The 22,871-nt window shown below is 42.8% G+C and overlaps 1 protein-coding gene across 7 annotated transcripts in view; it reads left to right on the top strand.

Annotated features, from left to right (window-relative positions):
* Window positions 1-22,871, top strand: part of KLHL29 (kelch like family member 29) — a 409,537-nt gene that overhangs the window by 204,550 nt on the left and 182,116 nt on the right. Inside the window, exon 1 of one of the 7 annotated variants that reach the window (XM_075497843.1) lies at window positions 4,378-4,442. The exons of the other annotated variants lie outside the window; for them this stretch is intronic. The gene's annotated coding sequence lies outside the window, so the exon portion shown is untranslated. Of the gene's footprint in view, window positions 1-4,377; window positions 4,443-22,871 lie in introns of those variants that run through there. 7 annotated transcript variants of the gene reach the window in all.

The raw sequence follows: 22,871 nt of genomic DNA, 5'->3' as shown, positions 1-22,871 counted from the left end.
TGTATTTGGTGTCAGTCCAAAGGTCTTCCCCTTTCAATTTTACTGTATGCCTGTGCTGTCGGTTGCATAAGAAACCAGAGGATTGATGTGGAAAAATTAAACTGGAATGATGAGTACTGGTTAATGTATATCAAGCATAACTCAGGTTGTTATAAGGGTAAAAAAATCCTTGTTACTGGAAGTTGAGTGCCATAAAATGTACATTACATGGAATGTAAGATATGTTAACCAAAAACTTAATGCACAATTTAAAAAAAATTGTAACAGCCTACAGCTGTCAAAGAGAAGTATGCTTTCATTTCACGTCGCTGACTCTTTCATGCCTCTTCAGCTTAACCCATGTCCTATCCTTGCTTATCCTCAAGCAGGCAAGTAAACAGATGTCCACCTGAATGATCGGCAGTAGTGGAAGTCTCCTAGCAAGAGACTATTTTTACTTCTGACATGCTTTTTTTTTTGGTCAGTTTAAAGTGATAGATGTGGAATTTAGAAAGCAAGAAACCTGTGTTGAATAACTATATCAAATGAAGTTAATAACAATGTAAGTTTCCTATCACCTTTATATCAGAGGGCTTTTGAAGGCAGCATCTCTGTATTTTCGTTGCTTTATTTTCCCCTCAAATCCACAGTGGCTTTGTCCTGTTGGTGCCTTGGCTGCAAACTTAATCTGTAAAGGCATAAGCCAAAAGGCATGTTGGGGTTCAGTTTGCTTTCCATCATATACAACAACCCTGAATTTTGACTTGGGTAGATCACCTGCACAGTATAAATGAAAAATCAGATTTGTCTTCCCCTTTTTGTTTCTCTGGTTTTCTTGCAATGGGTCATTGAAAGAAAGCCTCAAGGGAGATTCTGGAAAGCATTTTTCTTCCTCCTGTCTTATTTTGTACATTTGAACTACTTCAGCGATTTCTCTCTTTTTGCTGGACAACTCCTCAGAGAAATTAAAGAATTATTTATTTATGATTATTAGTTTCCTTTCAGCATTTTAAAAAATGTCTTCAATGTTTGACGCACCCCAGCAGGCGTCACAAGCAAAACCTGTAGCAAAGAAAACAACAATGAAGCAAAAACAATGACAAATTCTGTCCAAACAGGAGAAGGGAGGAGAGTTGTTCAGCAGCAATAATTAACCAAGTTTCAACATGCTTGAGATGCCTGTGGAAACTACCTGACAAATTGATGGGGTTTATGGTATGCCCCGAAGATTAATACATCTGAGCTGTTTCAGTCACAACTGAGAAGGAGAGTGGTTAGTTCATAAGCCTATGTGGAAGGCATTTCTTTTTATAACCTCCTCAGTAGTAATAAAAATTAGTGTTAATCATGTTTATTATACATTTCTCCTGGAAAGTTTCTTGTGAGAAGGGAAGAAGGAAGGGCTCTCTCCTCTGAAGATACAGGATATGTTCCCATTTCAGGCAAGTTTCTATTGGGCAGCTTTTCCTCTTGGAAACCGGTGGGAGAAATCCCGTCCCATCCTGCAAGTTCATTCATTCTGGGCTATTTGAGCATTTATAGGGAAATACCAGCTCCTCCAACTCAGCCTTCCTGCAGCAGGTACACATCACAAGGAACAGTCTCTTCGAACTATATGAAACCCAAAGCTAGCTGTTGCCAGCCTCCTGAATTCGCTCCGTTCCTGTCTCCTAATTAAATCTCATAGCATTTTCCCTTGCATCTGAATGAAGAGGGGTTATGCCTAATCATGAGAGAGTTTCAAGCAGAAGGTTTGCCTTCTGGGCTCTTTCTACAGTTAGTGCTTCATGATCTGTTTTGCTGGTGGCAGTTGATTTTAGCTGCCTGATTGCAATGGGGTTTGTAATGGGTTGCATGGAATGAAGTTGAAACTCAGGACGGCAAAGGACAGGAGATGCTAGCAAAGCCAAAATAGTTTCATTGTAGCCTATCCCACAGTCTTAGCCAAAAGACAAGACAAGATTAGATTTTGGTCATTGGAGCAGAGGCTGAACTGTGGCTTCCTAGAGACCTTGGTCTCACCAAGAATCAGAGATGTTAACAGAGCCCATGGGCAGAGGACCCTGGACTTCTTCACCCTTCAGCAGCCACTGAAGACAGGATACAAGGGATAAAAAATCTGTAATTAATACTCTCTTAAAACATCCAGAACCTGATGTGTGACCGTCACACATAACAAGAAAACAGCGCTACTCTAAATCATCTCCTTCATTTCATCAGTTGTTTCTCCTCCCAAGATCCAGCATCCCTGTGAGGACTGCAGCTCTGCTTGGCAGTTGTAGGGGACACATAGAGGAGCCACTCAGTCTAGTGTCAAAGGCAAACATCCATTTCATAATGGACCTTTCATTTTCTACAAACTGTCTGAACTGTCCGAGGAGTGGGATTCTCTTGGTAGGAACAGAAGCTCCCACTTCAGCTCCTGGCCTTCAGGGGTCATCCCAGAGATCCTCACCATTTCTGATCTTCCCTGCATTAAAGCAAAAGAAAATATTTTTTCAAATCTTTCTGTTCTATTTCCTTTGAATATCCCCTTCAGGTATTGCAGAATAATCGTATATTTTTGGAGATAAGGTTGTTCCATTGAGAAGACTGTGGGTGATGGCTTCCTCGTGCTCCTTTAAGGTCTTGATCTTGGTTTTTTGAAGTTAAGTTGCCAGAAAGGACCTTCCCTTGAGAGCACATGTAACTCCTCCGCTGGATTTTTTCCCTTATACTTCTAAAAAGGTCTGCATATTCTTTAGAAACCTGTGGGTTTTGTGGTCACAGAACATCAGTTACCCTAATTAAAAGAAGATTTTTGTAATGTCTTTTTATTTTAAACTATGCAAAAATTCTGTGGTGAGGTGAACTAGCAGGAAAAGGCTTGAGGAATAATCCTAAATATGCCTATTGCACCAGTCTGTAGCCATGTTACAGCCAAGCTGAGGTTCCTGCAGCATTTAAGAGTATTAAGCCATCTAAAGGGAGTTGCTTCCTTGGTCATGGACCTGCATTTATTTATACAGAAACTGGTCTAAACGTCTTTTAAAGGACAAGATTTTTCCCCCCATAAGATGTAGACCTGGAAAGGATCTTTCTGCTCCTTGAATCTAACCTCCCGACATTGCATGGAGTCACATTATTTGAAGTAGATTCATAAACGTATGAAACACTACCTAAAGAGCAGGTGGAGTTTTGATCCCCATCACTGTCTCAGGAAGCCCGGTCAGAATTTCATTTTTCTGCTGGTGTGTTCACTGGCAGGTCATGGCCATTTGTTATTGAGCAAACCTCGTTTTGTGTTTACCCGGTGAATTAACAGAGAGCAATTATACATCCTCATGCCGTTACCTCTCTCCTGTTGGCTTCCTGTCCATGTGCTCCCTACGAGATCCACCTTCCGTGGTGCCAGATTGAACCATGAACTTATCTCTGATGGAGAAGACAGTTTGTAGCTTTTAAATCGAGATTATACCTGTTATAAAACACTGCTATTTCAGACCTGGTGAGCTCACCAGGAGGATATTAAATAGATGATCTAATATGTTTGTTTCTGTTCCTCCTGTCGGCATCCTCTCAGTTTTGTTGTTAGTCTGAATTATGAAAATTGGACCTGAAAGGAGACCACAGCATGCAAGCTACAGCATGTCAAGAAGAAGGTAAGAAAACTGCTCAGAATATCCTTGCTAGAGATTTCTCTGGATGAAGACAGAGGGAGAAAAATCCGCTTGTGCCACTTCAAGTATGCTCTTCTTTGGATTACTACATGGCTAAAAGGCGAAGAAGCGTAACTTCTTAGGACTGTAATTGAGAGCAGTTAGGTCCTAAAACCAGAAATGAGGAGGATGCACTTTCAGGACCATTGAGATATTTTTCCCTTCGCTGTTCCTGCTCTCTTCAGTGCAAAAACCAAGCAGACCCGTGGCATGTCCGTTGCCAAGATCTGGAATAGAGAGGGAGAGTTTGCCCAGCTGGGGAACTAGCACGAGGCCAAAAAAGGGGTGTGTGCGCACTGCTGGTACCCGCATGATCACAAATACAGTCCTGCTTGTTGTTTTTGTAGCTGAATCAGTCCTTGAAATGGTTACTCTAGGTTTGGCATTTAAAGTAGTTCCAAAAACCCAGCAATTAAGCACAAGTCAGCACAAAGTGAAGGGCCTTTGAACACATAGCCAATACCACGGTAAGCGCGAGAGGCTGATATTGCTGATCCATAGATTTAAGGAATTTCTGTTCCCATTTCTGATAAAATGAGGCCCTGCAGTGTTGGTCCAGCCTAGTTTAATAAGATTTGAGCCACTGGGTTTTTGCCTTTTCCTTACAGACTATTCCACTGTTTTATAGCAGTTGGTAGAGAGAATTAGATTAAACAGCCCTCCTCTTCCCTTTCAGTTAAGGTACAGGGGCATGAGGCCATCCTGCTGCTGTTCATCTCTGTAGGACTTCACACAGTACATCCTTGAACCACAGCTCCTAGGCTGGTAGGTGCTACAAGAAGAAAATGTGGTATATGGGGAGGGTGTCTGTCTATATTCAGAAAGATAGTCTTATGAACATAAGACCTGACAGCGATTGCTTTTATTCCATCTGTTTCAGTTCCTCACCCAAACACGCATACTTCTACTGAAGAGATAAAACCTTAAATTACTTGTATGGTCTGCAGTCGAGCTACCAACAGAACATACATATATATATATATATATTGCATGAGCCAACCCCTACTGTTCCTACTCAGCTCAGCTTCTCTCCATCATTTCAATTAGACAGAGTTTTGCTTTAGTGCGAGATGAGTAAGAATCGTGAGTTTTGGCCTGAGACTGCTTCAGCAGTTACATGACATGCTTTGTTTTACTGCACAGCAGTTTGCCAGATATACCATATTGGAGACACGTTGATCTTTGTCGCTTCCAAAGCTGACACTTCCTTTTCCAGTCCTGCCTTTTAAACTATTTCAGTTGAACAACGCTGAGCTTTTGAAAAATGCTGATGTTTTCCCCCCCTTTTGAAACAGTATTTTAATTCAGGGGCTTAGTCAAGACTTAAATCTTTATCATCCAATCATACCAGTTCAGGTTGTCATTTTTATTTTATTAAAAAACATAGTGATGCTGGTATAAAGCCATATTGCAAACATGGATACACCCTTGGCTAGTTTTATGATAGAATGGCTTGCCAAAACCTGTTTTTCTACTCATCAGCTATATTTCTGTGTTGTTTCTAATTTGTGTGTTAGCATTCTGGCATTCTCTTTGCTGCAGAATTAGTCCTGGTCATATCAGCACGGCTTATGCCAGTACAACCCTCTAGTATAGGCAACGCCATAATCTGTTGTAAAGCCATTATAAAAGGTCAGGAAAAGGTGGTCTGAAGGATTTTATTACAGAGTTTTAGGACTAGGGCCACATCCTGGTTGCTGGAATTTCAGTCAGTAAGGCTCCTTCCCAAGTTGGCCAGAATTGAGAATGTTTTGACTCCTTGCACACTGGATTTTTAATCTCCTTTTACGTATCAGGTGGGTCTGGCAGAGGGTGGGATGCTAGGAGGAAAGCATGTCTTTCTAAAAGTTGTGGCTTGACACAAATGAAGTAGCTGCTGTTGGTCTTTGCCCTTGTTACCTCTGTGCATCATTTTATGTATCCGCCCTTTGGAACATGTGGAATTTGCATGCATATGTGCCTTTTACTTGTAAAACGAAATGAGGATAGCCTAACTGCATTTTTTACATTGAGAAGAATTCCCTTTTTGTAGCCATTCTCTCTTTCTTATGTAGACCATTGCATTTATTTATTATTGTTTCATTTGGGGGTGGATGAAATCAATAAATGCCATTGGTTTGTGTGTCCACAGGGATGTGCACATGAAGCTGTGTCTCCTTCTGTGTAGCTCTTGTTAAAATACAAAACCATATTTATTTACAGTATGAACAGAGACAGAAAGAGAAGTTTATCCCAGTGTATTATCTTGAACGCTGCATTACCTAAAGGCTGATGATACAGAAATAATTGAAAGTAAGTACAGCAAAATTGTTGAGATAAATTTTGACATAAAAATGTAGGTTGGTTCATGAAAAGTTGCAGTGACAATAGGTTATAGTGACAGCTTTTCAACAACTGTATAAGCCTCCAGATGGAAGGGAATTTGGCTTAATGAATTATAGGCAGTCTGTGTAACACAACCTCCTTTTATAGGAGCAGATCAGAAGAAAGAATAAACTTATTCATACTGGCATGTGTTAAATAACATCATTGTTAAAAACATGGAGTTGAAAAGAGACTGAGAAATGCAGGACTTAAAAAAAAAAATCCACTGTTAATAACTCAAGACCTTGGGGCTCCCAAGCAGGACACTGGGCTGCTGTTATTTCAGCATTATCTGATAACAAACTTTGTCGGAGGCCGACTGTGGAGGCTCACAGCCTTCGGTGATGAGATGACCCTGCTGCATTACCACCTTCTTTGTGTCTTTACCCTAAACTCATCACGGGTGGGACAAAAACCTCATGTTCTGGTTTTTCTTTGCTGCCTCTCCTGGTGCGGTCTGCTAAGGAGGATGGTTGCAATGCCCGTTCATGCCTTCACGTTCTCTCCCTGCGCCTTTGCCCTGGGTACGGAGTAGCCTTTGCTGGTAAAGGTTGTTACTTACACCTGGGAATGGATAGTCAGGGCTCCTGAGAGCATTTTTTTTCCAAGCTGTGCCACAGACAGGCTGCATGACCTTGGCAAATTACTTAATATCTGCTTTCCCATCCAGAAAATGATGATGATACTTACCTGCCTCCCAGGAGAAGCATTTGGACTTCATTAAGGATTAGGACATGCTTTTAGTTTAGTTAGTTGTGTTGAAATGTGCTTGGTAAGCAAAAGTTATTGTTAAATAATGAATGAGGAGAAATGCTGTCAAAGTAATATAAAGGACTGAGCCAGTGCTAAGAGCGGTAGCCAAATAAAAATCACATGCGCTGTGGTGTCGGAACAGGGGAGTACGACTGAAAACTAAGAATAAGCAGCAGATGTCAGTGACTCATTAAAATAACAAACTTGTATTTCTAATTTTATCAATGTACTGTGGCACTTTTGATAGGATGGATTAACCGCTGATGAGCTTGTAGGATTTTTTATGCACGTGGCAGTAAGTTAAGGACATAGTTATAGCCTTCAGCCTGTGTTACTGAAGCCGTGGCTGGTTTATGAGGCAGTATTAAAATCCACACATTTAAGATTTTCAAATGCAGGAAATTTCCATGAAACTGCTAATCGTGGATGCATAAAATAGTAAGTTATCTGGGTAGGGAGTGCTTTATCTTGGTAAGGAATATTTTTCCAGCAGGTCTGTGTCTTCAGACATTTTCAGGTGGGCTACTTTGCATATTCCAACTCAAGTGAGCAGCCGTGTAATGGACAGATGCGTTTACCATGGATGTGGTACCAACACTAAATATTAGGTATTTTCTTACAGCAATAACCAGAAGGATGCACTTATTTATCCCACTCCCTGTTTCATGAGCTCAGGCATCTTAATTGTACTGGCAAAGCAGATGTGTATGTTTTGTCAGCGCGACTGTGTGTTTTTGATAATCCATCTCCTCAAACTCTGCGAGGGCTCATTTTTCTCAGCATATTTTATACTTAGCAGCACCTGGATCGTTACCCGTGCACCTCATGAAACCTTTTTTCTTATTCATTTTCCTAATTAACAGCCCGTGCCTGCCACGTGTGGATAATAACACTTGCATCCTCACACATGCAGGAGTCTCTCAACAGCAGTCATTTTTTTCCCTTTGCATCTCTAAAACGACCTAACAAATTTTTGTGAGACAGTTTTTTGTACGGAGCCCTGACCTCCGCGGAGACACGCTGCAGGGCACTGGAGGTCCCACCGAACCCCGGCACAGAGCGGTGCCGCTGCTGCCGGCTTCTGCCCACAGCCCCCGGCAAGTCAGCGAGAAGAGAGAGCCGAGCGGCTCCGCGGCGTCACCATCAGCCTTCGCCTCGCCCCGGGCATCGCGTCTCTCCCGGAGCACAACGGCACATTGTACGACGCTGAATGACAAGCAGTTCTATATTAAGAAAAACATGAAAACACAGTTTATTAGAAGCTACGAGGTTGATTGAAAGCGTAATAAATGGCAACCTACCAACAAAGATTGTTGCTCTGGGTAGATAATCTGATTAGTAAATATTTATTTCATTACAAAGTCTCTTTTATGGTTTGATCCGGGTTCAGTCAACAATTCTAAGTGACCTCTTCAGCATTTTAAATTGGATCTGGAGGTTCTGCCATTTGAACCAGGGATACCATAAACAAATAAGAGGTTCAGTGCAATTGGAGGTAGGGGTATGAAATGCAATAGTATTTATTTAGAGAATCCTCGCAGGGCATCTGCTGTTTGATTAGGCAGTTTGTTTGCTTTGAACTCCTAACTTGTTTAATCTTAAACTTTGAGAAGATACAGAAATATTGCACTCATCCAGGGACAACTAAAAAATATTAACTCTTCAATTACTACTGTGTGGGTGCCCATTTCAGCAGTGCAGCTCGCTAGCATAGCTCATAACCTAATGGCCAACAATTTGCACTGTATCTGGATTCTTCAAGCAGTGTAGCAAACACTTTTTGTCCAGGCCTGCCTGGTATAATCAGGTATCAAGAAGAAAGGGAAAACACACAGTTTTTATCAGCTTTGCTGGTGCATTATATGTAGCAAAGTGAAGCAAACAAATCAGAACATCTTAATAGTTGCATTGTAAATGTATGTTGCACAGGCATTGTTCTCAGCCTCCGTGAACTCTTCAATGTAACATTCAAGGTCTGCAGAAATAATAAAAGCATTTTTACTTTGTCCAGTGGCAGTGTATCAGATAAATGAATGCAGATTTAAAGGAGAAAGTGCAGTACTTTCTCCCACTGGAGGTTGTGGTTTTAGCTTCAAATTCAGAAAATGCTTAAGAGAACCTTATGAAATGTAATAAAGTTCTCCTTCCCCGAGCTCACGCTCTCAATCTGAAATTGTATTCAGGGAATTTGAGTTTCAGTAGTGTCCTTATGGAGCAGCTATGCTTATTACTTAGATATTAGAGGTGCCCTGTTGATGTACAAGCATTTGAATTCCAAAGGGAAATAAAGTCTGTATTTTCAGCTTATTATTGTACAATACTGTAGGCACTCCACAGTAAGTGTCTGAAAAAAATTGTCGTTTTCCCTTCTAACTTTCACCACCTAACATGTTCCTACCTCTGCTGCGAAAGAAAACATCAGCTTAAATTTCCAATTCCCTAGTAAGATGTTACGTACATTATAACACTATTATAGCTAATGTTGTTTATGTACTTAATTCTTTGTGCTAACAGTGGTGGCCACAGTTTGAAGTCGTCGTGCCACCTAGATGCTCGAAGAAAGTACTAAAATTACCCAAGAGCAGGCTGAGAACCAGGCAGCATGTCCTCTCCTGTTTTGTCTCCTCCAACGCTGACTTTTAACGTCCTGCTAAGTTTGCCTTGTAAATACAGGTGCACACCAGCTACCATAGCTGTAGGACGGCTCGCTCGAAGCAGAAGCAAAACTATGCAGCAGGCACGTGGATGTACTCGGAAAGAGCTGCTCTGAGTAAAAATGCCTTGTCACATCCCTCACCATCTCATTTTCACTTGCATATGCTCCTGCAGCGTTGCGGGAATACGCTTGCTCACAGCCTGGCTTGCGATCCCGAATCCCGATTGTCCTCCTTCCCACCCAGTGCGCTAGAAATGAAAAAAGGAAAGAGCAAACCCAAGCAAAAGCTCTTGGCTCTTTCTAGTCTCCGCATTAAATGGAACGTGGAGAAGAGTCCTCCAGGCAAGCAGCAGCTCCAAGTTAACCGCCAGGTCAACGTGGAAGGCCAGGAGCTGGTCGGTGTGCTCCCAGTGTGTAACTGAGACAATGCTCACCACCTCTTGCGATGGATAGGATTGTTTAGAAATGACACATGAAGGGATTTTGAGGTCTGTGAAGGCAGCGCCGTGGCAGGATCAGAAAATGCTTGAAGGTATTCATTCAGCCAAGCCCCTTGGCCATGTTTTCCCCAGCCCAAAATAAGCCCCAAAATGAGAGGGAAAGGAAGATTTTTGCTGGGCCTCAGGAGAACTTTGTCCGCTTCCAGTTGCACAGCCATAAAATGAGGAACGAGCCATGCCGTGTATATATTAGGAGAGCTCCTCTTCTCTATTTTGTTTCTTTCTGTCCCCAGCAAGTACAGAAATCTTGCTGCTTGAATGAAAACTGAGGGCAGGATTTGCCCCGCTGAAATCAGGGAGCTTTGGCATTGGCTTCAGTCAGGATGGTCGGAGCAGAGCGCACACGTGGGTTTTGGTTCATGCTTCCTATGGGCAGCTTCAGCACTTTCGTACATAACTAGCCTACTTTGCATTTCAGTATGTCTATTTAAGCTATATTTTAACTCTAGATTTGGTGGGGCTCAGCCCCTGAAGTCATTTAAGAGTGTTTGACCAAAGGCTCTCTATTTTAAATTAATTCTGTGAAGTGATAGTCTTGTCCCAGTTACGTGAGTTGTGACCAACCTTAAAAATGTCGGTTTCGCTCCATATTCCAAATTGGCAACTAAAGCAAAAATAGTCTGTCTTGGAGGGAAACAGATTATAGGACTCATTAAACTATATGCATTTAATGTGGGATCCATATATTAATTCTTAGCACAAATGAGCAAACATTGCTTTCCATAGATACCCTGGTGTTACTGCTGAACTGGGAGCCCTTCATCCCCCAGAGTAGATCTGCTAGATTTTAGATTGTTAAAAATGATGAAAAAATCCTTTTGACACACACAGAGCATTAAAAACAAAGATACTGTTTGTTGTGCTACTACAAACACACCCCGAAACGGAAGCTCAGGTGTTTACCTTCTGGGTTTTGAGCCTTCAGTGACTGAGTTCTTCCCAACCAAAGCAGTTGGAAGTCGCTAATGAAAGTCATATTCTTTGTTAGTCGTCATACACCAAGAGCTAGGGCTCAACGGAAAACACAAACTACCACTAGACTGGAGATACCTCTAGGATTATTACAGCTGGCAGTATGGCAATGATTTCAATTTTTTGGACCGTATCTTTTGAGAGTCTGAAAAAGTACTGTATTAAAAAATAAACATTCTTGGGCAAACATGAAGCTGGCAGTACAGGAGAACTCCAATTTTATCACTGCAGTACTGGCTGTGCAAGTCTTCGTATTCAGCGATTGTATTTTGACTAAGGAAAGAGGTGGCTTCTCATTGCAGGAGTCCATCCGTGCTGTGGGTCCCCCCACCCCGCAGTACGACTCAACTTCCCCACAACGTCTCAGTCATTTCTTGCAATTTAATGTACTCCTGGAAGAGGGAAGGATGTGTCTGATTATTGATCAAATTCTTTTGTGAAATCAAAAATGCAAGTGACTTTTGCATGACCTTAAGAAAGATGTCTTGCCTGAGCCTTTTTCATGCTAGCAGATGTGCATGGTTTAGGGTTCATGCTTGTTACGTTTCTGGCTCATAGAAAACCCCGTTCCTGTTGGATGCCCTGTTCCTGTTGGATGTATTGAATGATATGGTTGGATCTGCTTGTCAGATGAAGTATAAAATCCTGCTTGTATCCATTTGTCTTCCTGTATACCCTTTCTGTTCTCTTTTTTTCCCCTCCAACATGGATATTTTTAGCCCAAGAGCTCTAATTTGTACAACTCATTTACACTTCTTTTCCCCTTTTTCTTGGCTTCACTACTCTTCTGCAGTACTGGTCACAAACTCTGCATAAGGACGATGTGCTCAGCCTAGTAGCTGTCTTCTGCTGCCTTACACAGCAGTGATGCCCAGGTTGTTCCCACGCTCCACGGGATAAAAAACTCCCCTTCCCCTGCCTCTTGGTGACCCAGAAGCCTTCCTCCCCTCTTCTCCCTCCTCCACACATCCCATCCTGCCTGTAGCAGGAGGAGGAGGAAAGTCACTCTTGGGTTGTAACGTGTTTTATGTCTTCCTGATACAGCAAGATACCAGACTCGTAATAATTTCTCTCCATGTTAAATATTGATTTATTCTTTTCCATGGCACATTTATTCAAAGCTTCATGCCATCAGGTTTCCACCATCGCTCTGTGTGTGTGCACGTGTTCACACGTCAATACTCATTAATATCAGATGTCCTGTCAATTCCCTGTATTGACACTGAAGTGGACCATGCATTTGAAAGCATGTATTGACGTTTAGGAATTGCCTGTATCAATCAAAGATTTTTCTCCCAAAGGAAGGAAGAGCCTAGCCAAATAAACAAAAGGTCCATCTGTAATGTGCAGCTTTTGCTGCTGAAGCATAGACAGGAAAGAACATAGACTTTTTTTACCCTAAAGAACAGTTCCCTGCAAAGCCTGTAGTACACAGCTTACTGAGATGAGTTGATGGCTGGAGGTTGTGAGGGGCTGGAGGAGGGCTGTGAGATTTTCCACCCTTGGTTTCATGGATTGCTTAAAAGTAGCAAGGAAGCAGCTCTTTGGGTTGAGGTCCCATAGCCATGATGATGAGGTAAGCTGGGGGATCCTGAGCACGCACTGCGCAGGCAGAGCCAAATCGCTAATTGAGATAAGTTAATAGTACAGGCCATTCCACTACAGCCTGATGAGCTAATTGTTTATGCTGCATTTCTCCAGCAAAATGCATTTGTATGCATTATGGCTAATAAACACACAGGCCAAATTCAAATGGGAGCTAAGACTATGTGCATTTCCAAGGGAGTTCATTGCTGGGAGAAGAATTTTCCATGCTCTTTTCCTGTGCTTTAGTTTCAGTTTTACGGGGTTCAAGAGGTTAGGTTGTTGATAATGCATCCTGTAAACAGTGGGTTCTCCGTGGATGGTAGTGGCTGGCAGGGGGCTGCCCCCATTTCGCCCCCCGTCGGCACTGTGTCAGAGCCTGTCAAATCCAACTAGTTCTGGGAGTTACTTTTCAGAGGGCTGGCAAGGAGTTTGCTGGAAAGAAGCAACTGCGCAAGTAGCTTCTTTCAGGACGAAGTGGGTGGTCTGACTTGGAGGCCGAGGAGTCAGCAAGCAATTTCTGGCAATTTTGGTCATGCTGCTGGCCTCTGTGACCTTGGGCAAACAGCTGAACCTCGCACAGTGTTTCCCTTCGCTTCAAGTACCCTATACTTCCAAAATGGAAAGGGTTTTGCTCTCTCCATCAGCAAACCTGATCCTGCACCAAAATAGCCCTGATTCTGCACAACAGGGCTGTGGAGGCCACCCACAAACTTGATGTTTGGCCTCTTGCACCTCATTTCCCCTGAGGAAAGGGTGAGCCTAGATATCTTCTCTGGAGTCCTTGTCATTGCGGTCGCTTTGCCCACAGTTCACCAAAGGTCTGGACATGGAGACAAGCTCAGGCTAGTGGGACTGCATCACTCCTGGGACATGGGGTGGCCAGCGCGCAGCACAGTGCTCTTGTGTGTGGAGAGACATCAAGGCCCTGAGTAGAGACATGGATGCTTTTGCTATCACCATCCTCACTCGATGTTTGAAGAAGCCAAACATGGGCTCAAGAGAGGGGCTGTTGCACTGTAGAGTTTTTCAACCCCTAACACCTCCTGGTCACTGGCTAACTGCTTCAAGATGGGCAGATCCACTGTGGGCCAAGTGATGATGGAGGGCTCTCAGGCCATCCTCCACATACTCTTTGTTTAAATATAGGTGATGCTGATGAAATCCTGGTCTCCAGGGGGTTTCTAAACTGTACTGGGGCTCTCGATGGGATCCATGTACCCATGTGGTACCCCCTCCATGGCTGTTACAGCTTCATGAATAGCAAAACCTACCAGCCTGTTGTCATGAAGGTCTTGGGGTGGTGCTCCCCCATCACACACTTGGCTTGTAGGTGACAGCAGGTCTGAATCAAGCTCCGTGGTCAGCATCAGCCACCACTTCAGTTTTGTCATACTTCTCCAATCTCTCCTTCAATTCTCCCCTCTGTTCATAGTTCCTTAAGTTTCTTTCCTAATTTCCCTCTGTTAATAACTTCATACTCATATTTTACATTTTTCCCAAATCTGTCTTCTGCCCGCCCATTTTGTGTCCTGTTTAATGTTGAAACTCCTTTGCATTATGTATTCAGTAAGAAATACCTCTCTCTATGAAACGCCTTCTGCCTGCAGACACCCCTTTTCCCTCAAGACTTTCAGCGATGATCTCTGAAAATATCCACACCACTTCACGGAGAGCTTGTCTCTGGTGTATTCAGATGTCAAACTGTTTGTGTCTTGGCTTGGAGCAGACACTCTCTCATTTGTGTGCAAAGCCCTACTGTGCGCATGGGACACTTCTCAATAAATAATAGCACTGGATTCGTCTGCTGCATCCTATAGTAAAATTGGAAAATAAACCCAAACTTTTCACAGTTGAGGACTCCTGAGTTGTCTCTACTCACTCTCTTCCCTGCATTTTAAATTTTTTTTTTGTTGTGCTTCCATTAACCTTTTGCAATTGCATTCTCTAGTATGTGAGAGCTTCCCCTTGCACAAAATTGGGCTAAAAAACAGCGACAGATTTCCTACGGGGAATCTTCCTGGGAAAGGTGGAATTTCTTCTGATGGAGATGGCATTATGGTCTCTAATGACACCTTCTTTTTCTAAGCCTGAAGACTGGGTGAGATGGAGGGTGAGGTGAGGAGCAGAAGGCTGATGCACCTTATATGAGCTGAACCCACCATGGACGTGGGGATCTTACACCATGCCCGCGAGGAAGGGAAGGACCTGTCTTCTGACATAGAGCTGGGCCAAGCAGAGCTAAACTAAGCGAGCAGCCCATACATAGCTGTTCCCCCCATGGTTTTTGTGCTGTGCTTATCGGTGCTGTGTCCAAACTCCTTGCAGTAGTAGGGCATTGAGCAGCCCGGCGGCACATTGGCCACACGCTGTTTGCTTCCTCCTCCCCTCCCGCCTGGCTCGCTGCTGTCTCCCTTCTCCCCTGGTTGAGTTGCATGAGGCATCGTGGATTTTTTGCCTAATGGGGGTAAAAGAAAGCAAAGTGGGGGGTTTTAGGAGCTGGGGTAGCTGTTGCAATAAAATGAGGGGTATTGTGGAAATCAGCAAAGCAACACCACAGCCGTATCAGAAGAGCGTAAGCTGCAGTGGAACCAGACAGCCTTCTGGCCCATCTCTCCATGAATCTGCTGATTTTAATATAAAAGTGTCTGTATTTGCAGGGGAGGTGTGTGTGGAAGCAAACAGGGCTCCGAGGAGGCTTGAAAGGAGGGATGTTGTAAACCTACAGTACCGGCGTTGTGTTGCTAGATGCCTACGTGCCTATTTCACCATCCTGCTTTTCTGCCTGTCATCCCTGCTCTTCTTGAACAATGTCTTTTTGAACATTTCGATACATGAAAATTTCCTCTCTCCAAGGGACATTGCATAGTTAAAACAGCAACTAATCTGTGAGGTGACCAACCAACACCGCCACCCCAGGGCTCTGGGTTTGTTTGGGTTCATGAGTGTATCTGCACATCACACCCCCTTCTCTGCTCAAGAGCAACCAGACTATTGTAATATAGATCAATCCTGCTCTTGCACAGAAGCTAAGTTTGATTGCAAAACAAACTGTTGCTGTCCTGACCTGCGGTTTGTACAGTGGATGGCTTTAAAATTAGGGCTCAGCAAATAATTGATCCATCTGTTAGACTGCCAAATTGGAAAAAATCATCACCGATGTCATTTTCAATGCTCGGAGATGACTAAACAGCACTGGGTTTGTTCTTCTGATCGACGTGGCAGCAGCAAAATGGAGAGGAAAAATAAAGTACAGGGAGAGTGAGGTGTTAGTGTCAAACGAAGGAGTCCGATGCACTCAAAATGAAGCATTAGTCCTTTGAAGAAAAGTGGGGGAGAGAAAGGCAGACTTTGCAGAGGGGGAGAAGTGCATGGCTCCCCTTTCACCTGATAGCTCAGCGATTTGTGTCTGCACGCAGGGTGGCACTGACCGGGGCTGCCATCCCTATCCTGGGACAGCCTGGATCCGTCCCCCCGTGAGCAGCCAGCCTCACGCACCCACTCTGCTCCTCCTCCTGGGTGGATCGTCCCTGCCATGGGTCCAGGGGCTCGCGGCGGCAAGGGGGATGTCCTCGCCATGGCGTTACTCACACCTTCATATTCTCTTTCCTGATTAATAGTTAAAATATTTCCATCCCAGCAGGCTGCGCCGAGTGAATTGCAGCCACGCAATTCGGGCTTTCTCCTGAAAAGCAGAGGGCTTGATTCGCGTCTGCCCCTGAGCCAGGCTGCAGCAAGGCTTGAGCCCGTTTCCCACCTCTCAAGAGGACGATGTTGAAGTTGTTTTCCTTTAACCTGTCCCATTTCATGTCAACTCTGCTGTGCACCAAACACATAAAACATGCTGTCCATATACATGCCACCATACAGCAGTAAGTAGAAATTACTACAAGTCTGTTCTTGTAGCAGATGTTCTTGCAACTCCCCCGAACAGAGCAGTGGGACATTAATAAAGAAAGAAAATTAAAATAGGCAGGAATAGCCCACCTGGCTTGATCTCATGCTGAATTTTTGGAGAAGAAAGCAGCAAGAAGCTGGGAAGCATGGTCAGGGATGGGGCTCTGCTATCAGAGTCCTTGGAGTGAGAAGACCTGACCTCAATCAGAAGAAAATTGGGGGCCCCGAAGGATGGGCGACCCAGAGCCTTGGCAGTATGTAACATGAGAGATGGCCAGCTAGGTATCTTGGGCATAAATTGTAGTTGGCACTTTAATAATCTTGCAGCCCTTGCTTTGGCAGACTGCTAGATTTTTTCAGAATCAGGAGGACATTTGAAAAATGTATTTTCTGGACTGGATTTTAATTTGGGGGCCTGTCAACCTTGGCACTGTCCTTTCTCTTAAACTAAGGTCACCGTCATGTCCTTAGCCTGTGGAATACATGCCTCTCCCAGGGATTTAAATCTCTGAGACATAATGTAATTCATAATGTTGTAAATATCTTCAGGTTTGCCAATTCTTGTGATTTGATTGCAAGTTTTGCAGTACTATCCGATATGGAAAGGGGAAGAGAGAATGATGGTGGTTGTTGTTGTTGTGGCTTTTTTTTATTTGGCTTGAAAACCTCAGCTGTGAAATTGTGAAGTTACAAGAGAATGTTATTCTTTTTTCTTGGCTAATACCAAAGATCTATTAGAAGTGTCCTGAAAGTATTCTTTTTTTTGGAATACTTAGGAGAAGCAGTTGCATATGCTGAGAAATGCATTTCCATGGCTCAGGATTGGTACCAGGGAGCCCAATGGGCCCATCACCTCTGGCTGTGTCACAAGGCCTGAAGCCAAGCCCCCCACAAAGAGCTCTGCTGTTCTTTCATATTCGAGGACAGGTACACATTTGATTGCATAGATGAATCCAAACTGGTGCTTCCTATGTTCTTACTGCATTTCAGCATTGTCATTTGTCTTCCTCGTATAATTTGCATTTCAGCTCTGTATCTCGACAAGAGCAGCCAGGTTAGCCACATCTTCTGGTTAGTTGGGCATGTAGGATGTAGGCTACTTTCCTTGGATCTTTTTTCCCAGGAATTGTGGCAGAGTCTCCTGCTGCTTTGCATGAAGCTCCCTATGCTCAGCTGTTGGATTTATCCCAGTCCTTCAGCATTAATAATTTCCTTTGCCTCTCACTTAGCATCTCTGGCAAAATTAGAACTCTTCATGCAAATAAAGATTGTTTAAGTTAATAATAAAAATAGCAGCTAAAGTAAGTCTTGGTGCCTTCGCTGATCTGCAATAGCTTTTTCTAGCTGGAGAAGTATCCACTTGAGACTGCCCTTTGTCTTTTACCTTCAGGCTTTCATAGAAGTATGTCAATTTTCTTCCTCTCCTAGACATTAACCTTTAGCGAGAAACAAGGTCAGGGGGTTTAGAAATCCAGATAGCTAATCTTTGCTGTTCTTTCCTTGTCAAACAAGGCTGTAATATCCTCAAAGAGATCCAGTGAGCAAGTGAAGCATCATCTCCCCTGTGCTTGCTCTCCTTGGTCTCTTTTCTCCCTGCCTGAAATGAGATTAAAAAATAAATTCATAAGTATTCTTTCTTTGCTGCCTGCGTATAGTATTTTTAAATTTCATTATGTAGTAATTTCTTTCTTCACTTCCCCTCATCTGCTATTTGGTCTTTTATGCGAGAAGATTGCCACCATCGTGACAGAGCCATTGTCCTACGAAGCCATTTTAAAACACTCTTTTTTTTACTGACTTCTGCGAGCAGAACAAGAGAGGTTAATGCTGATAACTTCTACTTTATCTCAGATTTTATGTATAGATCATGGTGGACATTTTATTTATGCATTTCTGCAAAATCAAATAATTTCCCATTCAAGGCACATATAGATTTCTTAAAGGCATGGGAAAGCTGTAGAGCTCTGAAAAGTATAGAGATCTCTAACAGGCACATAACAGAAAAATGGGCAGTTTTATTTCTGGCAGTTTTAGAATGCGTCCAGTTTAACAACTTGAAGTACTATAAATATTCGCAGGCATTTTTCAAATAACTTCAGATCTAATAGATGCTATTTAAAGTTGCTAAACATTAGGCGTTGTGTTATTCAACTGATCTTCTGAAAAATACGTTCTTCTTTTCTTGTAATTAATCTCATTAAAAACTCTTTAGCTGGTATGGAGAAATAATGGATCTTTAATGTTTTGTTTGATATTGAAAGCAAGTTCTATAGTGAGACATTAAAAAGTAGTTTTAATGTGCCGCTCAGCATGCATGGGTACTCGCAATTGGTGATGCCTAATGGAAATGTGATCAAAACTGCAGCTTAGGCCAAAAAACTGTATGAGAAATGTGCTGCGGGAGGACGGGATGGGTAACTGGGCACCTGGGGACCAGCATCCTCCTGCTCTGAACAGAACAGCCCTGGGGAAGTAGCACCTCTTTTATGTCAGTAGTTGGTAGTTCGAGAGGTCACGTATCCCGTGCTACTAGTGTGTGGTCCTATTTTATGAAATAGATATATATATTTAATTTTATATATATATATATATTCCCAACTTTTCTTTTTTTCCCAGCATTTTTCATAATTCAGCAAAATTCTAAAAATCTGTCATCTGAAATCTTCCTGTTTAAAAAGTAGATCTCGAAGTCTAGCCGCAAGCCAAGTAAAATTGGCCACTAGAAGTCTCTGAAATATCTTGTAATCACTTGAAAGAGCTCAGCTGAATCTTGTTCAGACAGATGGATCTTACTCTTCTGTGGACCTTGTTCAAAGAGTTTCCCTGTCTATTTTGGAAACCACCTATGACAAGCATCCAGAGACCTACAGGATCCTGTTAGAAGCAGACTGTGAGCCAGCTAGCTCCCTAAGGAGGTGGTGTTAGCAAATAATAAGCTTTCAGGCTAGCAAATAAAGTTGAAAAAAAGCAAATATTTATGTGATAAGAAACTTTTCACTGAAAGTAATTTAAAGGTACTTCATTGCGGTTTATTGTCGAAGACCAATTTATTTTGCTTGCACATAGCAGGGTGTCAGAAACCGTCTGACAGGTGAGAAGGAAATGGTGAAGGTGATATGTTGGGAATTAAATAAGGTTTTTGATACGGTCACATGTAACATTTTCTTAAGTAAACCAAGGAAGTGTGGTTGAGCTGAGAGGGCAGCCCAAGACAAGGCTTTGCATGGGCTGGCCTGTGCCAAGGCTGTCCCCTGCTTGCCTTGCTGGTACACACAGTGCCGGTGCGTGTGGATGGCGATGTGCAGGGAGGAGGTGAAGGGGCTGGAGAAAACCAAGGCTGCTTTCAGTTGATCACCTGGTTTATCAGTGCAATACAATTCTGTAAGCAGAAGTGGAAGTAGAAAGGAAAAAAACCACCCAAATGCACAAATATAAAAGGGGAGCTCGCTGGCTGGAAAGCAATACTGAGAGAGGAGTTTGAAGTCAGCTGGTAGGAAAATCTTCCTGGTGACAGATACAGTTAAGCACTGGATTGGGCTCCTTGACAGGGTTTCGAATCGTCTTCTTAGGAGACCTTTAAAAACTAATGAGATGTACACCAGGGCCAGGCTGTGCTTGTGGGTACCACCTTTGAGGTGGCTGGTAGAGCTCCTTCCAGCTTTCTACTTACTCCGTTTTCGGATAATACTTCGCAGGCTGGGCTCATGTCTTACCAAATCAATATCCTGTAATGGAAGAGCATTGGCATTGTGCGGGCTCAGCCCTCTGCCTCCTTTCCTGCTGAATACATCTTCCTGTAATTCGTAACATGTTTCTTGACAAACACTATCTGAACACAGAATAAAGAAATACACCTGACAATTATGATGACGGGTTTTTTATGCTTGTAGAACCACTCTGACAATGTCTGCTTTTTCTAACGTTTAAATTTCCTTAGAAAAAATGTTATGGGCTTTCATTTTCATTTTAAGTAGCTGGGAGTTCAGGTAGAAGAGCCCTTGTATCATCCCTGCTCATGGCTAAAAAGACATGAGGAAGTTGGCAAGACAAGAATATGCTTAATAGGAAGAAATGGGACTGAAAGTGCGAATTTTCTTAGCTGCGTTATATACTGTTTTGGGCAAGTCACGTAACTCTTCTTCACTTTCCTTAGCCACTGTGAGGCTCAGTCCTATCTCTTTTGTGAAGTTTTGGAGAAACTTAGAGAGAAAAAACTATGTAAGTGCTAATTATTATTGTTACAAACATTTACTTCGTGAACAGTTTTTTAGCAAAGTCCTAACATTTTCATATCTTCCTTAAGAGGATTTCAGGGGGATTTTCTTGCCCTTTTCCCTTTAGTTCACAGAAGTTTGCATATAACTAATTTATCGGTGCAAACTGGAGCTTCATAGATTTCCCATTGCTACTAAATAAATTGCTACATTACATTGTCAACATGTTTGTAAAGAACTTACATGCATAAAAACTACAGATAAAATGTGTGGGGCCAGGAAGATGCCCTGGTCTTTGTAGTGATACTCAATATTGTGGTCTAAGAAATATTAAGTCGCTGCAACATTGCTGAACACAAAGGGATAACTTCCTCTTTTTTGTGGCAGAAAATCAATGTATAGCATCAAGACTGTATATTGACAGCTTGATTATAAAGGACACTGAATATGCTTGACCCTGGAATAACACCAGAATGAAACAGAACAAGACATTTATACAGCACCAACAAGGCTAGCATGCATTAAATCCTGCTTGCTCTTCTCATTACATCTGATATTTTTATATCATGTTGCCATTACTGTTTCTTTTTCAGTAGTTTCAGTAAAAACTCATTTCAGTTTCTTTTGCTTTTTTGTTTGCTTTTCTTTAGCTCTTTGGCATTCATACTTCTCAGCGCATGTGTAGCTGGCGGTTCTTTTCTGTACTGAAGCTTTGTGGCACATCACTCCTTACTCTTCAGAAACATCTTGCATAGGTTATAGGGGGAAAGTATGAGCTTACAGTTGAGGCTGTGTGCAAGCTGAATTTTATGTGGGTTTTGTCCTTCTAATTTCCTGTAGCAGGTGTAAGGTTGAGTTCACGTGTGGTTCACTGCACGTGTCCACGTTTAGACCTGGGGCTAGCAGGTGCCACGTTGGCAGAGCTGGTGGGTCTGCATTGCTCTGCTGAGCAGTAATTTGTCCCTCTGAGCACAACAGCAAAGGCGCAATCCCCATGGCATGTCTTTCTGACTTCCTACGTATGTTTTCCATCTCGTTTCAGGTGTTACGTACTCTCTTAACACCAACTGTGAGGTAACTGGGCACAGTGCTGGTTATCCTTCCCACTTCCAGCTGGAGTATAAGACAGAGGACTAAAATGAAAGACCGTAGTAAACAATATGATTCATTTCATCCGAAAGGGACAAAGTGCTAAAAATGGTAGCAAGAAAAATCTCTGCCTTCTTTATTTTACTATTTTAACTCAGGGATAGCTGCAGTTACTAAAAGCATATTAGGCAGTTGCAAATGAGGGAGAAATGAGCCTGTAGGGTGATTGCTAAAAACATACTTGGCGTTATGAAATTCGTGAGAAGTTCTAGTTTTCCTAGAAAAGTGTAACCTCCTGCTTGTGAGTCACTTCTGTGGCTTTGCTTCCTACCTCATTAGTGCCTGACCCAGGGCATTACAAAACTTGATCTCTCCTTGGCCGCAGAATAAACCATGGTGACATCATATGCTATCTCTCCTTGATGTACTCTGCTTCCCATTACTGTTTTCTCTGACTTTTCATTGCTGGCGTAGTTCTCATAACACTGTTTTCTCTGTTTCATAGTTGTTTCCCTTATTTTCCTTTGGCAGTGAGCACAAATTCCAGAAGTTTCAAAAAAATCGGCGCTGTCTCAGCTGTTTCCCCGAGCAGAGCAGTCACACTGCTCTGGGTATCCGATACACTCATCCTGAATGGGATTTCGTTCTCCCTTCTCTGCACGTCACTTTCTTCTTACCATCTTCATTTCAGAAATGACTTGAGAATGATGTGAGAATCTCTGCCAAAGCCAAGGAGACATGAGCAGCAAAATTTTGTCTTACTTTTTTTCAGCTCCTACTTTCCTATTGCTAATGGCTAGATAATAACATTCCTTTTTAAAAAAAAAAAAGACTAACATTTACAGATATATCATTCATGTTTCTTCAGTCAGTAAGGAAAGGTCAGTCTGTGTTGTAAACAGAGCTGCGACCGTGATTCAAGTCAGGATGCCGTCCTAGCCTTAATCACGGTAGCTTGTAACAAAAACAGAGGAGGTTCAGCAGGATAAATATCATCTGTGGCTCACCGTGTGGGTGAGGATCCAGGCTTCGTGCTGGTACCCAAGGCAGCTAGATTAACGTTGTCTCAAGTACTGCTAGAGGTGCTGCATGTGTAATTGCTTACCAATTCTGGCTCAAACATCTGACACCCCCCCCCCCCCCCCCCTTTGCAACAGAGCAGGAA

The sequence above is a fragment of the Mycteria americana genome, chromosome 3 (genome assembly GCF_035582795.1).
Source record: "Mycteria americana isolate JAX WOST 10 ecotype Jacksonville Zoo and Gardens chromosome 3, USCA_MyAme_1.0, whole genome shotgun sequence".
NCBI classification, from domain to species: domain Eukaryota; kingdom Metazoa; phylum Chordata; class Aves; order Ciconiiformes; family Ciconiidae; genus Mycteria; species Mycteria americana.
The sequence above is the reverse complement of the archived record's forward strand: the minus strand, read 5'-3'. Positions and strand labels throughout refer to the sequence as shown.